The sequence below is a fragment of the Rhyacophila brunnea genome, unplaced genomic scaffold (assembly GCF_057557595.1).
Source record: "Rhyacophila brunnea isolate RB1 unplaced genomic scaffold, BYU_Rbru_1.0 scaffold_1, whole genome shotgun sequence".
NCBI classification, from domain to species: Eukaryota; Metazoa; Arthropoda; class Insecta; order Trichoptera; family Rhyacophilidae; genus Rhyacophila; species Rhyacophila brunnea.
In genome coordinates, this window is record NW_028232751.1 from 25,938,071 (window position 1) to 25,945,023 (window position 6,953).

Here is a 6,953-nt window from a genome sequence, read left to right on the forward strand (position 1 = left end):
GTTCGAAATCACCAACACTATTTTGGATCTTAATATTATCAATATTGCGCGATTGAAACTGTTGAAATAATATTTCACACACAGGCATTACTTTTGAAAAAAAATTTAACCAAAATATAAATAAATTATTGTTTAAGTAACCCAGTAACATTTCAGCTTGATTAATTGTGTTGTAGTCGTTGGAATTATCGTTTAATAGAACGTCTAAGCACTCCTTCAATGATTCACTATTATCATGAACAGCGCGAACTGTCCGTATATTAAAATTCCATCTAGTTTGATTGGCTGATGGAATTTTCTTCTTCACTATATTTTTCAAAATCTCCATACGTTTAGATGATCTCGAGAAAAAAGGTGGAAATGCATGTAAGTTTGCAAAAAAATTTGCCACATTTCTATTTACATTTACGCTTTTTTCTAAAACCAAGTTAAATTGGTGTGCGTAACAATGGACAAAAATGCGTAAGGGAATGTAGACTTTATAATTGATTGTACACCTCCTAATCGTCCCGACATAACAGCAGCAACATCATAACATTGACCAACAAGTTTATTTTTGTCAATTTGTAAAATTTCTAACTCTTTCAGAATTTCTGCAGCGATATCATTGGCAGTGTCCTTTCGGATGTATAAATTTCCAAAATCGTTCAAAAATTTCGCCATCTTTTGTATATCTTATACCAAACACAAGCTGTGTTTGTGTCGATATATCAGTTGTCTCATCTGCTTGAACAGCAACAAATCTACAGCTAGCAATTTGTTGTTTAATTTCATCTTGACATACCATAATCATTGCATCCAAAATATCGTTCTGTATGTTACATGAAATTCCTTTAAAAGCACTATTACTATCTAAATGCTCTTTCATTGACAGATCTATTTCAGAAACAAAATTCACCAACCCTTTATACACTCCTGGATTTAGCGATCCAGCTGATTCGTCATGCCCACGTAGTGCTAATTCGAATGCGCCACAGAATATAACGCAATCAATCAATCTGGATAATATGTATCGATTTTTATCAACTTTTTCGTTAAATTCTTTGATTGATTTTCGATCCCTGAATCCAGTTGTTGCCGTATATTCATCGTTCCTAAAGCGGCCAAATGCATACAATTTGTTAAATGTATTTGTGAAGCAGCATGTTTTTTAATTTTTATTGTCAAGTGCGCCAAATCCACTACACCGTTGATGGTCCACTCGTCACTGCCACTAAAAACAATACATGGAAAACAGAATAGTGCATTTAATTTGTCACATCCACACAGCCATGAATTTTGTTCATATTGTTTAACATTGAATCTTCTTTCGTACTTTTTAGTTTTTGAAACGCATTGTTGTTTTAATTTTAGGTTAGGAACAGGTCTGCTGCTGCTTTTAATACGAAGGCGTTCTTCAAACGTATTAGAATGTTTTTTTATGTACTCAACATCAAACGGTGCCATTTAAAAAAAAACTAATGTACACAGTAACTAAAAATATCACATTGAAAAATAATTTAACAAGCGCGCACCACCGTTTTACATTACCAATAAGCGGGAACTAATGGCAACTGGCGATGTTCATCAGCTGTTCAGTGTTGCCATATTTTGAAAGTGGAATTATAGTACAGAGCCTCAAAAATTATAGTATTTGGGGATAAAATATAGTACGCGTTGTCATCTGTTGAAAATGTATAGGTTTTTTGTTTCTCAGAAAAAAAATTACGGAGAATTTAGTAGAATGTGTAAATATTTCACCGCGGGCCGCAGGTTCCCAATTTTTCATAGTCGGCTCTTTTTTTTTAGGAAAAATATTTCGCCGCGGGCCGCAGGTTCCATATTTTTCATGGTCGCCGCAGATTTCACAAATTTCCGAAGACGAGTCGATTGCGAAATGGCAAATGCGAAATTATAGTACTTTTATATTAAATAATAGTACGATATTCAAAATTATAGTATTTTGGGCGTACTATACCTATTTTATATCGTACATAGTACGCGGACCAAAAATATAGTACAAATACTATAATTATAGTACGGTTGGCAACACTGCAGCTGTTGCAGCCGGAAACCACGTCAATATTACAAGCTGCAATACTATAACTTGCCAACGCGTGATAATCTCGTCTTCGTGTTAGCAAATGTTTTATTTTATTGAATGGACAATTATTGAGAATATTACCATCAGCAATGCCATTTATCATTCAATTCGAATAAAAAATAGAACTTCCGCTTATGAGAAGCAACATATTAAGGAATGACTTACTTCAATAACATATTAAGAAAATAGGTGACCTGATTTAATGTGGCTCTTGAAAGCAGTAACTCATCAAAATTGACATTATTAAAGCATTTAGCCGTGATATTTTACGATTTCCTCCCTACCACGCATGTTAAAACCCCACAGAGCTAGTTTGGAGAGATATCATAATTGATAAACATTGTGAATTTAGTTGTCAAACTGAAAAAAACTTGAAGTTTATTTTTAAATTGTACTTCGCTTAAATTTGAGAAATGTTGTCAACATGTGCGGAAATTTAATATACGTACTGTGAAACGAATTTATTTTTATAATAATATTGAATAAAAATTGTCAAACAATAATTGTTGTGTGATACGGGCTGTATGGTTTTAAAACCGAAGATTCCCGACGTTCTTCGAAGTAGGCATTCGGACGTGAGCGACTTGAACCGTCGCTCGCGTAGACGACATTTCACGATGAAAAAATATGTACATATTGGTTTTTTGCTCATTGCAAAAGCATTAATCGATATAAGATTTCCGGGCGCTTTCCGACAGACGAGCGACACGGTATATCGCTCAAATGAACAAGTCTTTAAAATAGCCGGTTAAAAACACATATTGGAATTTGTTTTTGTATATGAATTAATACTTTGGACGCGGAAGACGCACACGGTGCGTAATGACCAGGCGGCCGATCGATGTAATTAACGTGCATTTTAAAGGGGGCAATTAAAATCTCATTATCTATTCAGCAGCGAAAGCGTTAATGACCACGGTAATTAATAGATCAGAACACTTTTAATAAATCAAATATAAATGAAATACTTATTTAAAAAAAAAATATTTTCGCATAAATTGAGTGGGTGGGTGGGTGGGTGTTCACCGCTCCAGCGCTCTCATGAGAAAATCGCCACTGCCTGGGGGCCCGCTTCAGGATGTGGGGGCCATGGTTGTAGGTATGTATCCAGAATAAGAAACCAAATATAGGTACCTACCTATAGGTAAGTAATAATTGTATCACTAATATATTATCTAGGTACACATTGTCCAGCAAATATTTGATACTTTGTTACAATATAAGCCTTAGTTTTATACGTAGATGAAGATTGATGATTGATGAAGATAATAATTAATCATGTATTTCTAAAGAAATAGTACCTGCAGTACTAACACCCTCTTTTTATGACGGCCGTCCTCTGGACCTGTCTCCCGCCTGCGCGAGCTCATAAAACCCAATAAAATTAAACACAGATTTCAGTTAAGGCGATACTTCAATGAAACGGCAAATAATTTTCAACTATAGGCGCGACGAAATTTTGGACTCGCTGGTAGTCTGAGAGCGAACGTCGAGGTGCCAATACGTCAATTTGTTTCGTGATGGCAACGGGGGTATTAATTGTTGTAATCGTGTACATGACTAAAAACGTTACCCATTTACTTCAAAAAGAAAACATGTCAATGAATATATTATTATTGTTACTAATAGAACAATAAACAGAACATTAAATGGACGCATGTTGGATTTATATGACAAATTATAATATTTCGGTCGGCATGCGTGATTTGCACCCGCGAGCCGCAATCCGCGTATCGCCTAGCCACGATCTTTTTAGATCATGCCTCAACTGAGGTATAATCTTAACGATTCTCAGAGTCCATTTGTCCTTATTACTCAGTTGAAGTGCCGGCCTCCCTGGCGAAACTTCAGCAAATACTTTTTATGCACCGCGATGTGTAATACCTAGTAAGTACAAATATTGTACATATTCATCTCTGTAATTTATATTGTGCTTCAATAAATAAATTATTTACCTTGAACAATGTTACTCTTGAAACCACTCTCCCCACCAAAAACATTCCACCCCTCTATCCTGCAATTCCTTCCCGTATTCGCCCAGAACCAAAGGGCGATTTGTTACCTGGTACTTATTGAGCCTACATAAAAAATAAACCCAACGTAGGTACAAGCAGTATTTCACCTTACCTTAGCTGATATTGAGTACCTATTGCAGACTAGCCCGGATTAGGTATTATTATTATTATTATTATGACTACCATGGACAAACCTTCTTTTAGTTCCGTCGAAAGTTCGTCGGTTGTATGCTCTTGGTCTTCTTCTGATCAAAAAATGGATAAAATAAACAAGCTTTCAGCTTTGACACTTAATAATTTTTCTTTATATATATTAAATAATGATCCTGTGCCTCTTTGGGACATATTGAAAAGGTTCAAAATCCAAAAAAAAACTTATCAATATGTGATGTACTGATAAATCCAGGAGGATAATAATAAATGTACTCAAGGAATGTATCGGAATCTTTCGAAGTGATAACTTACGTATATTATCTATGGTGATAACTAGACTGAAGTTGGGTCTTATCGTATATTATTTTATCGTTGGTTTAGATCAGTGTTTCCCAACCTTATATTTGTGCCATGCCCCACGCCTACGCTTCAAAAATTTCCATGCCCCCCTATCAACATTTTATAGTTACCTACCTAACAAGAGAATAATGAATGTATTGTTGATCTTTTTTTTCATATTTCTCCTTCATATTCCTGCCATTTTTAGTAAAAATAATATGGAAAGTACAAATATAACAGTGCTGCCGTCAGGTTGCAATATCAAAAAAAAAAATATTTCGAAAAAGCGTTTTTCAACAAAAAAATGCAATAAATATTAACGATTTACACATTGCCCCCCATAACATTCAAATTTCCCCCCGGTGGGGCGAACGCCCCACGTTGGGAAACATTGGTTTAGATAAAACTGTAAGATAAGTTTGCAAAGCAAAAGGTGATGTGGCCCTGGCCTAAACGGGTTCACAAAATATGAAGAGGGTATTCGGATGATCTAGTGTTGCTTAAGGAAACTGAAGCGCGTAGGTATATGGGATATTTTCACTCTTCTGGGAGGATGGGTGCGGCGGAGTCAATATAGGTATCTAAAGGTGAACATCGATAAGATCAAGTAGGTAGGTAGGTACTTACTTGAGAATGTCGAGTAAAAATGGACACCCAGAAAACATTTTAGTTTGTACCTAAATCGATTTTCTAAAACACCTTTATTTTTTAAGTAGGTAGTACTTACCTACTTGGTAACCAACATCTCCAACAAGAATGAGAACTCGCTAGTACCTAGACTGAAAAGTAGAAATGCAGCGGTCTTAGCACAATGGAGAAACATAAGAAGACTAGGTAATATTGTCTTCGAAACAAAAATGTCTCCGAAGACTTGGGGCAGTAAAAGAAAATCAAAAGTGGTGCACTGTATGGGCAGTAAATGTTTAGCTCTTCGATCAATAACCAATTATTGTATGGGACCCGCTCCCGGAGGAGATGAGCGGACAACGAAGCAAGGGACGCAGAGATATTTAGTGTGGCCGACTAGAGAGAGGTGTCTGGAGGATGGTTATGCTGCCATGGCCCCCACAAGGGGCGTTGCAAGGAGTGTTGTCCAATTAAATGAGATAAACATACTTATCTACACCAAAAAACTAATAAAAATGAATATACCCAATATGGCGAATGGTTGCATGTTGTCGCATGATGATCGCATGATGTCGAGGTGCCGACAATTTAAGTGGATTTATTTAAAAATAACAAAAATTGCTAAAAATTCACGGAATACCTACCTTTTATTTTACATGGATCCCTGGAGTTCCTTTTGGGGAACATGTAGAACATCACACTAACCTTAACCTTAGCGATAGAATGGGTGCCCGCTTCAGGATATGGGAGCCATGCCATGCTATCGGCCACGGACATGAATGGCGTAAGTAGGTAAATAAGTTTAACATGAAAAGCTATGAGAGTTACTTAACATCTTCTATGGTTATCTCATATATTTAAAAATAAGAGCTAAAATCATAGCTAATGATGCATGTGAATGATTAGGTATGTAGGTATATTTATTATAATCATTAATGATAACACTGATACTTATTTACAAAAACACGATACCTAGGTAATAGGTACATAGGTATTTTTCATTTTGGCGATTTTAGTATTAGTGTATAATAACGGCAACGGAATAACCAATAATATTCTCGAGAAAAGCGTGTATCAGAGTAAATTAATTATATTATATTGCTTAAGGACTAACAAAATGCTGATAAACACAAAATATGATATTTTCAGTCTTTTGAAAATAATGTTTTGCAACTTATTACTTTGTAGTATGAAGACTTATTTACCATGGCAGTTTCCAAGTTGATAATATTGACAACTAGCCTAAAATCGTACATTTTACTGGTTTGTAAAATTATTAGTTATTACATTTAAAATCCGAAATGAATGAAATATGACATAAATATTAGTTAAGGTTATTATATTCCTGCACGAGTCCGTAAATCAAACATAAAGTATATATTTTTTAGGTATAGCAAGAAGATTTTCTAGTTTCTAGGAGTGTTGTCAACCGTACTATAGTTATAGTATTTATACTATATTTTCGTCTGCGTACTATGTACAATATAAAACATAGTACGGCAAAAATACTATAATAATTATGAATATCGGATAAAATACGCAAAAAGTACCTCAATTTCTATATTTCCGTACTATTGGTGTAAAGTACTTTAATTTCGCAATATAAAAAAATTGGAGAACCTGGAAAGAAAATTGGTAAAAAAAGCCCTTGACTTTGGTTTAAAATAAAATATATTGAATTCGTCGGTATGAGTTTTTGGTTGGAAGAGTAATCTAAATAAAAAGGGGTTTCGGAA